Source organism: Azolla caroliniana, unplaced genomic scaffold, assembly GCF_043228905.1.
Source record: "Azolla caroliniana isolate FFs.n. ecotype wild unplaced genomic scaffold, voAzoCaro1.0.p SCAF_22, whole genome shotgun sequence".
Lineage (NCBI taxonomy): Eukaryota > Viridiplantae > Streptophyta > Polypodiopsida > Salviniales > Salviniaceae > Azolla > Azolla caroliniana.
In genome coordinates this window covers 3,283,346-3,293,985 of record NW_028230457.1, presented here as the reverse complement: position 1 = coordinate 3,293,985, position 10,640 = coordinate 3,283,346, and the positions used below count along the sequence as shown (strand labels likewise).

Genomic DNA, 10,640 nt, shown 5'->3' with positions numbered 1-10,640 from the left:
GATGAGAACAAATCCACACAGATCCAAGGGGATTAGGGATTGGTTAGGGTTTACCTGGTGCAGGGGAGAGAGAGCCTTGGTCTTTATATATGTATGTATGTGACCTAATTCTTCCAAAGTTTTTGTCTCTCTCTGCACACCTTCTTCTTCTGCGTTCACACTTGTCCGGACAACAACAAACTCCGGCCGTTAACTCACTCTCGGATTTACATCGATGTTTTTTCGGGTCATTGGGCCTTGGCTTGCCTTCTCCACGATATGTATGTATGTATGTATATGTGTACGTACGTACGTACGTACATACTATGTATGTATGTATATGTGTATGTACGTATGTACTATGTATGTATGTATGTATGTGTAAAGAATCAAGAGATGGATTCTTGTGAAACGGAATAGGTGTGAACTGTGTGTGTGTGTGTGTATGAGATAGAGAGAGAGAGACACACACATAGTGTATATGCAAGGTTAAGTATTTTAACAAAGGGGAAAGATACGACTTCTTTACAAGGTGGGAGGAGGGTGCTTTATATAGTCACCCTCTCTCTTCATTAACTACAAGACTCATGGAACATGGGGAATGTGAAAGCTCATAAGTTATGTGTCATAGAATATGATTCTATGACTCATACTAAATGCTAGAATACAAAGAGGTGACATAATGGTGACTCTTGACCGTTGGAGTGTTTATTCACTCTCAAGGTGAGTTCACACATTAGACCAAGTTGAGCTTGATTCTCAACACGCCCCCTCAAGCTCAAGTCGGGTCGATTTCAGACGATATCCGAAATTCGCTTCGACTCGCGTTCTGGAGTCCGCATCGACTCGTGTCGATTCGCATTTATGTAGAGTTACGGGATCCGTGCTCCAGCTTGCGTTGTGCGTAGTTACGAAGTCTGTGCTTCGGCTTGTGTCTTTCTTCGCGGCTTTGCGCGGTAGATCAACTCTTCGCGGCTTCGTTGCGTGGTTGCGGAATCGCGTTATTGCATAGTCTCTTCAGTACTCCCCCTCAAGCTTGGCAGGTCAGGGATCGTCAATCCGAGATCGGTCATGAATTGCCATAGCTTGTCGGCTCCTAAGGCTTTAGTGAAGATGTTAGTCGTTTGAAGATTGGTGCTAATGTGTTGTAGGTCGACATCGCCAGCTAGAACGCGCTCTCGAATGAAGTGATAGTGCACTTCGATGTGCTTTGTCCGCGCGTGGAACACCGGGTTCCGAGCCAGATAGATACTGCTCATGTTGTCGCAGTAAAGGGAGGTCGAATCCTTGATGGGTACACCCAGATCCTTCAAAATCCTCTTGAGCCATACGACTTCACACGCAGCTACGGCTGCGCCCCTGTATTCCGCCTCCGTACTCGAAAGAGCAATGATAGGCTGCTTCTTGCTACTCCAGGATATTGCTCCGCTGCCGAGGGAGAAAACAAATCCGGAGGTTGATCTTCTATCAGCTTTATAGTCGGCCCAATTGGCGTCGGTGTACCCCTCGAGTCGTATTGGCATCGTGGTCTTGTAGAGGATGCCGCAATCCATTGTGCCGCTCATGTATCGTAGAACTCGCTTAGCGCAATCCAAGTGAGTATCACGCGGTGTTTGCATGAATTGGCTAAGGAGACCGACCGGATAACTGAGATCGGGTCATGTGATCGTGAGGTAGATGAGACTCCCGATGAGTTGCCGATACTGAGTCGGCTCACACACTTTGGTGCCGGAGTTCGCATCGAGTTTGAGATTGCGATCGAGCGGGGTTGCCGCGGATTTGCACTCAGCCATACCGAACTTGTATAACAAGTTGAGGATGTAGTGCCGTTGAGAAATTATGATTTTGGCCAGAGTTCGAATTACCTCGATGCCGAGGAAGTAGTGGAGCTCCTTCATGTCCGTCATCTCGAATTTGTCGGAAAGGAGGGATTTGACTTTATTGATTTCGACTAGATGCTCACCTCCAATTATTAGGTCATCCACATATTAAATGATGATGGTCGGACTTGTGGAATCGCTTCATATGTAGAGGGAGTTGTCCAATTATGACATACGGAAGCTGATTTGATGAAGATATTGCATTATCTTCGAATGCCAAGCACGTGGTGCTTGCTTGAGGCTGTAGAGTGGCTTCTTGAGTCGGCATACAACTTTCGGATGGGTGCTCGAGTTGAAGCCGGGTGGTTGTATCATGTACACCTCCTCTTCTAATTCGCCTTGTAGAAAGGCGTTCTTGACGTCCATTTGATGGAGGTGCCACCCTTTTGCCGCGGCAAGCGCAATTACGGTCTGCACCGTCGTCATCTTTGCCACCGGGGCAAAGGTCTCTTCGTAGTCGACGCCATGCGTCTGAGCGTATCCTTTCGCTACGAGTCGAGCTTTGTAGCGGTTTACGGAGCCATCAACATTATACTTCACCTTGTAGATCCATCTGCATCTGATCGCCTTTTTGTGTGGTGAGGTGGAAACGAGATCCCATGTCTCGTTCTTCCGTAGTGCCTGCATCTCCTCGTTCATTGCTTCGATCCATCACGGGTCCTTCGCGGCTTCCGAAAAGGTTTCCAGCTCCCGTACTGTCGCTACCTTCATCATAAAGGCGTAATGGTACGCCATATAATTGTTGTAGCCGAATCCGCTTACGGTGTTCTTTTCACGGGTGGATCGACAGAGTTTTTCATTTGCAGAGATGAGGGCTTTCTTAGCTCCGATTGGTACCTTGAAACCGCCGAACTCACTGTCGAGTGAGTGAGTCGACTCATCGTCGTTGAAGCGATCGGCTTCGTATTCCGACATTTTCGCCTTGCCTTTGTCCATCTTCGGGCTAGGCCGTGATGTGCTTTGATTGCTCAAAGGCTCTTGTGGTCCGCTCAATCGGGTCGTGATCGGACTTTCTTCGAATATGCGCGTAAGGCGATCTTCATCCTCGATATCTTGTTCGGCGAATTCCGGGTCGAGCGGAGTCAGAGTTGGAGTTGTCTTTGGTGCGTACCAAGATGCGGACTCGTCAAAAACGACGTCTCGATGTTGTCCGCCGGAATAGTAACCGACAGCCAAAAGCGTAGGAATAAGAAACTATATAAAGCGTAACGTATGTAACGGTTCACGCGGGGAAGCGGGAACGGCTAATTATACCCTGCATATATAAAGGGCAGAAAACCTCTTAAGGAGGTGCGTGTAAATTTTGGGAAATGTAAAAGAACGCCTGATAATAGAATACTATCTTCTCTGAGTTTCTGTGTATAGCTACGACTAATTCAGTGTCTGTGTCTCGGATACGTAAGTGCAACCTGTGATAAGGAGTCGGTTGTAGCCGTCTCCCCTTACACACGAAGGAATCACAGAGGGTCTCTCCTTATGCAGTACGCTTAAGCTCTGTTCGTTGTTCCACACCCACCTTGGGGTCTAGGTCGAAGGACTGACCACGGACCGTGTTCCTAAGAGGCAACACTCGACTTACTCGAGATTTTCGAGTTTAAGGGTTGTAGCACTTGTACCCCTTTTGCTCCAATGAGTATCCTACGAGGATACATTTCTCCGACTTCCGGTCAAGCTTTTGACGCTTCTTGTCGGGGATGTGCACGTACGCTATCGTAGGAAACTCATTAGGTAGACGACCGTATTTGCAGCTTCGGCCCAATATGACGTGGGCATATGCTTCTCATTCATCATGGCCCGCACTACTTTGAGGATGTGCCGATTTTTGCGCTCAGCTACCCCGTTTTGTTGCGGAGTGTGTCGGCAAGTGAATTCTCACCGAATTCATTCCTTTTGGAGATACGCCGTGAAGTTGTCCGAGAAGTACTCCTTACCACCATCCGATCAAAGACAACGTACATGTCGGCTCGTGGCTTTCTCGACTTCATTCTTGAAAGTTTGGAAGTGTCCAAACACTTCGCTCTTTTGCCGCATCGGGTAGATCCAAGTGTGCCTGGAGAAGTCATCGATGAAGAGCACGTAATATCGGCATCCGCCGAATGTAGCCGTTTGCGCCGGTCCCCATACGTCGGAATGGACTACGTCGAGTAGACCTTTGCTAATGTTCCGCTCTTTCAGGAATGGGTGTCAGTGTTGCTTGCCGAATTGGCACGCTTCGCATACACCTTCAATCTCCTTCTCTTTAAATGTTGGGAGTCCGATGACGAGTCCTTTCGATTTCATTGCTTTGAGCTTTTGGAGATTTATATGGCCAATCCACTTGTGCCAGAACTCTATGTCAGAGTCGGCTTTCATGCCCTTTGCGAACATGGTTGATTTCATCTTGTGTGAGTCGAGAATGAACATTTGGCCCTCTCTTCGTCCGCGTGCGATGAGTCGGCCCTCTTTTTCGATGAAGCAACCACCTTTATTAAATCGAACTTGCATCCCTTGCTCTACAATTTGGCCGACGGAGACCAAATTCTTCGTAATGGTCGGTACATGCAAGACATTTTTAATGTAATTTTGCTTACCTTCTTTTCCGAACGGAACATTGTCGATGTGCCGAATCGGGTGTGTAGTGTCGTCTCCGGTTTCGACATAGCCGGGTTGGTCCGGCTCTTGAAGTTCTCGGAACCATTCTTGATGCGATGTCATATGGTTCGAGGCACTAGAATCGACGGAACCATACGTCTTCCGGACCGGAGGCACTAGTTGAGGTAGAGGCCGACATAGAGTTTGCGCTATGTTTCATCATGAACATTCCGCCACGGTCGGAGTTGTGTGCATACATTCCACCATGATCTTCGTAGTCGGAGTTGTTCCCGTACATTCCGCTATACTCTTCGTAATCGGAATTGTGTGCGTAATTCGTGAGTTCTAGGCTTGTGGAAGCTGATTCACGCATCTTCTTTCGGCACTCTTCTTCGTGGTCGCCGAGCTTTCCGCAATATCCGCATTCAATTGCGTTTTGACGGCTCGGGCCGGAGTGGAAGCGCCCCCTTCTTGTGAAGGTTCCTTGTTGGCCTCCGTTTTGCGGCCGAAATTGGGAGTTGTTGTCGTAGGTCGGACCTCGTTCGCCTTGTCCTTGGCCGAATCGGCCTCTCGCTCATCCACGTCCTCTTCCTCCATTAGAGTGCATGTAGAGCATGTGGCCTTCCGACTCATTGCTCCTTGTACGCACGTGGTTTTCTTCGACCAATAGCATTGATTGGAGCTCGAAGAAGGAGGGAGATTTCTCCTGTGCTAGAACGACGGTTCGCATCATGCCGAACCATGGTGCGAGGCCGTTGAGGCATATTTGCACCATCTCATCATCATCTATACTTACGCTTATTGAGTCGAGCGAGTCACAAAGCTCCTTAATCTTCAAGGTGTATGTCGTGATGGACATGTCCCTTTGTTGATTGTTGTTCAACTCTTGGCGGAGTTGAGGCTTCCTTGCGGTCGTGTTGGCGGCGAAAATCTTTCGTAGATTTTCCCACGCTTCCTTCGGCGTCTTGGCTTCTCGAATGTAACCGAGCATGTGGTCGTGAACACATGTCGCCAAACAATACATCACGCGGGCTTGCGGCTTGCTCCCATATCGCGTATCCGGGAGCTGCTTCGGCGGGTCGGTCTTCATGCGCTCCTTTGATGTAGCTCCAATAGCCTTGTCCGACAAGGTATTGGTGCATCTTGTACTCCCAAGATGCGAAGTTGTTTCGATCCAACTTCTTAGTAGGGAGAGCGCTCCCCATTTGAGTATTCATTATGTCGATTCTTCTTCTTCTTCTTCTTCTCTCTTCGAATGCGAGCTATGTAGCGAAGCTACGATAGCGAGGAGCCGGTTCTTGGTCGTCGGCGTGGAGCACAACACACGATCACGATGAGGCGAATGGGCTAGATCGAGCTACCAAATCGCTCTGATACCATGTAAAGAATCAAGAGATTGATTCTTGTGAAGCGGAATAGGTGTGAACTGTGTGTGTGTGTGTGTGTGTGTGTGTGTGTATGAGATAAAGAGAGAGAGACACACACAGTGTATATGCAAGGTTAAGTATTTTAACAAAGGGGAAAGACACGACTTCTTTACAAGGTGGGAGGAGGGTGCTTTATATAGTCACCCTCTCTCTTCATTAACTACAAGACTCATGGAGCATGGGGAATGTGAAAGCTCATAAGTTATGTGTCATAGAATGTGATTCTATGACTAATACTAAATGCTAGAATACAAAGAGGTGACATAATGGTGACTCTTGACCGTTGGAGTGTTTATTCACTCTCAAGGTGAGTTCACACACTAGACCAAGTTGAGCTTGATTCTCAACAGTATGTATGTATGTCGCCTTTGAAGATGTAATGATTAAGCAAGCAACTCGTGTCATCAATAGGAATCGACAACGGTTTTGTTTCGGCTTAACTGGTTTGTGGCCAAATCAGTTAAGCCTTGACCAATTTGGGAGATTTCAAACTTGAACCGAATCGTCTCCTAAACTGGGTTTCACCAAACCGGTTAAGCGTAAACTTGTTTAAGCACCAGTTTATCCAAACCGATTAATCCTTAACGGGTTTAGACCGAAACGCTATGTATGTTTGACACGAATTGCTTACTTAATCATTGCATCTTCAAAGGCGACTACATACATGCATGCATAAGTTTGAAGCTTTTGGCAAAGCTTTAGGCTTACTACCTTGTAGGGGATGATGATCTATCAGTCCCTGTATGTGTTCACATCATTCGCTCCAGGGAGGGTTTGTTACAATTATGTGTCTCTCAAGTAGCTTTGATGTGAACAATTTCCATATACGTGGCTACTTTTTACTATGTAGTTGGCTAGAGGTTTCCCCCCCCATGTAACCACATATACATGATACACTAATATGTGGTAGTTCATAATACTTAGGGAAGTTAGGGTTCCATATATAGCTCTCGCTTCACTCGTACTTATAGACACATTGTTCATCATAGTGAATAGAGAGCTCATCTTGTTATCCTCTTCCTTCTTCTTCTTCTTCTTTGTGTGATCTACTTCTTCACTCTTGTTTTGTGATTTTATTTTTTGATTCCTAACTCCCACACAAACTTGATAGCTTTTACAAGGTGGGGGATTTGCACCCACATCTTTGGATTTTGTAGATCCAATGCCCTTCCATCAAAGACCATAGGAGTTCCATATCATGTCCTACAATTGTGGGCCCAACATAAACTATATTGTGTACAATCCCAGATGAAGGAACTTGAGCCATCGGGGCGAGGGAACTATCATTATTAGCCAATGACCATTGTGTGGAACTTTTGCATGACAGATCGGGTCACTACTTATCATGTAGAGCAATTGCACTACAAGAGGAGTTGTTGCATGTTGTGCAACAATGCTTGCACCATCAGAAGTCTAATGATGAACCTCCTCGTCATTGGTTTATCTCTTTGACCTTGAGTTCAGTACCAAAGTCATAAGGTGCACACTATTGATTCTTTCTGTCTTCGACATTTATGTCCAATCCTCCTTACACACTCAAAACACCCTAGGGCCTCCATTTTACAAAATGCCCACAAATTCCAGCAAATAATTATTATAAATTCCAAAAGTTTACAACCCCTTAAAACTACAATTATTTTAACGCACAGACACACACACACATATATTACAAATTTACAAACACATAAAGAGAAAATATATTAGTCGGTACAAAAACATACATGCCCACAATCCACAATTGCATGCACCCGCACACACAAAATCGTCAAATACAAACACATGCACAAGCGTAGTTGCGCGCGCACACACACACACACACACACACACTCTCTCTCTCTCTCTCTCTCTCTCTCTCTCTCTCTCTCTCTCTCTCTCGTCGTAAAAACAAAGCATGTTTGTTTTACATCGATGATGAGAGTGGGATTTCAACCCACGCCCTTTCGGACTAGAACCTTAATATAGCTCCTTAGACCAACTCGGCCACCTCATCCACTTATGGTGTTGCCTAATCAACTCGTCATCAAAACAACGCATGTTTGTTTTACATCGATGATGAGAGTGGGATTTGAACCCACACCCTTTTGGACTAGAACCTTAATCTAGCGCTTTAGACCATCTCGGCCACCTCATCCACTTATCGTGTTGCCTAATCAACTCGTCATCAAAACGAAGCATGTTCACTTTACATCGATGATGAGAGTGGGATTTGAACCCACCCCCTTTCGGACTAGAACCTTAATCTAGCGCTTTAGACCAGCTCGGCCACCTCATCCACTTTTGTTTAGGATATCATCTCATACCCTATCATTGGACATGTCGAACATCCTTCAGAATTAGCCGACACCCTATCGCAAGTGGACACTTCTGACTCTGGCTATTTTGCACTCTCCACTGTCACCCATCTTTACATAGCCATGATCCCCGACTTTGTAAGTCGAGAAATACTCTCTCGACGGAGTTATGTGGAAGGATGCACCGGAGTCGATCACCCAAGTGCATTCTTCGCTCGCAAGGTTTGTACTTGTTTATTTGCAAATGAACAACAGTTCTTCATTGCTCGTAGCAATGGCCGAAGTGTTCTTCTCATCAGGAATCTTCCTAGGTTCGATATTGTCTCTGACACCCTTCTCTTTTCTCATGTGTCGACAGTCCTTCTGGAAGTGTCCAACCTTTCGACAATAAAAGCACACGAGTTTACCTTTGGACTTTGACCGAGCTTGAGACTTTTCTCTCCTAGGTGGACTTCTTTGCTGGTTCCTCCCTCTGTCGATGTGTTGAGTCAAATTTTACTAAGACTGGACTAGAGCACCCTTGTCCTTCCTTCTTGCTTCCTCATTCAAGATGCTTGTCCTCACCGCTTGTAAAGACAATTTCTCTTCTCTGACATGAGGTGTTGAGAGTAACCACTAGGTTCTCCCAGCTATCCGACAGTGTGCACATCAGCAAAATGGCTTGCATGGCATCATCGAGGGGAAACTTGGTTGCATCAAGTTGATTCACATACCCCATGAATGTGCTGATGTGTTCGATGATGCTCTCACCATCTATGTATTTCAGCCATACAATCTTTCTCATCAATGAGGTTTTATTGAGGGTGTTTCCTCTCATATAGACCTGACAGTTTCTGCCACATCTCGTGGGCATTCGTGTCGTTCACCACATGCTGAAGGACACTTACATCGACGCACTGTCGGATGGTGGCCACCACCTTTCTGTTGAGAACTTTCCATTCTAACTCTAATACCCCTGTGGGTATTTCTGCTCTGTCGATGGGTTCGTACAGGTCTTTGACTATGAGAATATCCTCCATCTTTATCTTCAAGTCTGCATAGTTATGAGAGTTTAGAACTATCATTCCTGGGAAGCTGCTCACCCCTCCTTCCATGCTTGCACCTCAAGCTTTGATACCAGTTTGTTGAGAAACGAATCGTCAATCCACAATAAAAGGAATGCTGAAATACACAGTTGGGAAACACAAAGATAAAATATATTAGTCGGTACAAAAACATACATGCCCACAATCCACAATTGCATGCACCCACACGCACAAAATCGTCAAAAACAAACACATATGCACAAGCGTAGTTGCGTGCACGCACACACACACACACACACACACACACACACTCTCTCTCTCTCTCTCTCTCTCTCATTGTCAAAACAAAGCATGTTCGTTTTACATTGATGATGAGAGTGGGATTTGAACCCACGCCCTTTTAGACTAGAACCTTAATCTAGCGCCTTAGACCCACTCGGCCACCTCATCCACTTATGGTATTCCCTAATCAACTCGTCGTCAAAACAACGCATATTTGTTTTACATCGATGATGAGAGTGAGATTTGAAACCACGCCCTTTCAGACTAGAACCTTAATCTAGCGCCTTAGACCAACTCGGCCAGCTCATCCACTTATGGTGTTCCCTAATCAATTCGTTGTCATAACAACGCATGTTCGTTTTACATCGATGATGAGAATGGGATTTGAACCCACTCCCTTTCGGACTAGAACCTTAATCTAGCGCTTTAGACCAGCTCGACCACCTCATCCACTTATGGTGTTCCCTAATCAACTCATCGTCAAAACAACGCATGTTTGTTTTACATCGATGATGAGAGTGGGATTTGAACCCACTCCCTTTCGGACTAGAACCTTAATCTAGCGCTTTAGACCAGCTCGGCCACCTCATCCACTTATGGTGTTCCCTAATCAACTCGTCAGCAAAACGACACATGTTCGTTTTACATCGATGATGAGAGTGGGATTTGAACCCACGCCCTTTCGGACTAGAACCTTAATCTAGTGCCTTAGACAACCTCGGCCATCTCATCCACTTATTGTGTTGCCTAATCAACTTGTCGCCAAAACAACAAATGTTCATTTTACATCGATGATGAGAGCGGGATTTAAACCCACGCCCTTTTAGATTAGAACCTTAATCTAGTGCCTTAGACCAACTAGCCCACCTCATCCACTTATCGTGTTGCCTAATCAACTCATCGCCTAAATGACGCATGTTCATTTTATATCAACGATGAGCGTGGGATTTGAACCCACGCGCTTTCGGTCTAGAACCTTAATGTAGCGCTTTGGACAAACTCAGCCACCTCATCCTCTTATCGTGTTACCTAATCAACTTGTTTCTGAAATGTTACATGTTTATTTTACATCGATGATGAGAGTGGGATTTGAAGCCACACCCTTAATCTAGGGTCATAAACCAACTCGGCCACCTCATCCACTTTCGTTTAGTATATCAACTCGTCACCTAAACGTTACATGTT

The 10,640-nt window shown here is 45.8% G+C and overlaps 5 non-coding genes across 5 annotated transcripts; all 5 read right to left on the bottom strand.

Moving 5' to 3' along the window:
* Positions 1-7,907: 7,907 nt before the first annotated feature.
* Positions 7,908-7,988, bottom strand: TRNAL-AAG (transfer RNA leucine (anticodon AAG)). Its single transcript has one exon. It is a non-coding gene; the product is annotated as a tRNA-Leu (tRNA).
* A 60-nt stretch (positions 7,989-8,048) lies between these two features.
* On the bottom strand, positions 8,049-8,129 carry TRNAL-AAG (transfer RNA leucine (anticodon AAG)). The gene has a single exon. It is a non-coding gene; the product is annotated as a tRNA-Leu (tRNA).
* Positions 8,130-9,542: 1,413 nt separating this feature from the next.
* Positions 9,543-9,623, bottom strand: TRNAL-AAG (transfer RNA leucine (anticodon AAG)). Its single transcript has one exon. It is a non-coding gene; the product is annotated as a tRNA-Leu (tRNA).
* Positions 9,624-9,965: 342 nt separating this feature from the next.
* Positions 9,966-10,046, bottom strand: TRNAL-AAG (transfer RNA leucine (anticodon AAG)). Its single transcript has one exon. It is a non-coding gene; the product is annotated as a tRNA-Leu (tRNA).
* A 60-nt stretch (positions 10,047-10,106) lies between these two features.
* Positions 10,107-10,187, bottom strand: TRNAL-AAG (transfer RNA leucine (anticodon AAG)). The gene has a single exon. It is a non-coding gene; the product is annotated as a tRNA-Leu (tRNA).
* Between the last annotated feature and the right edge of the window lie 453 nt (positions 10,188-10,640).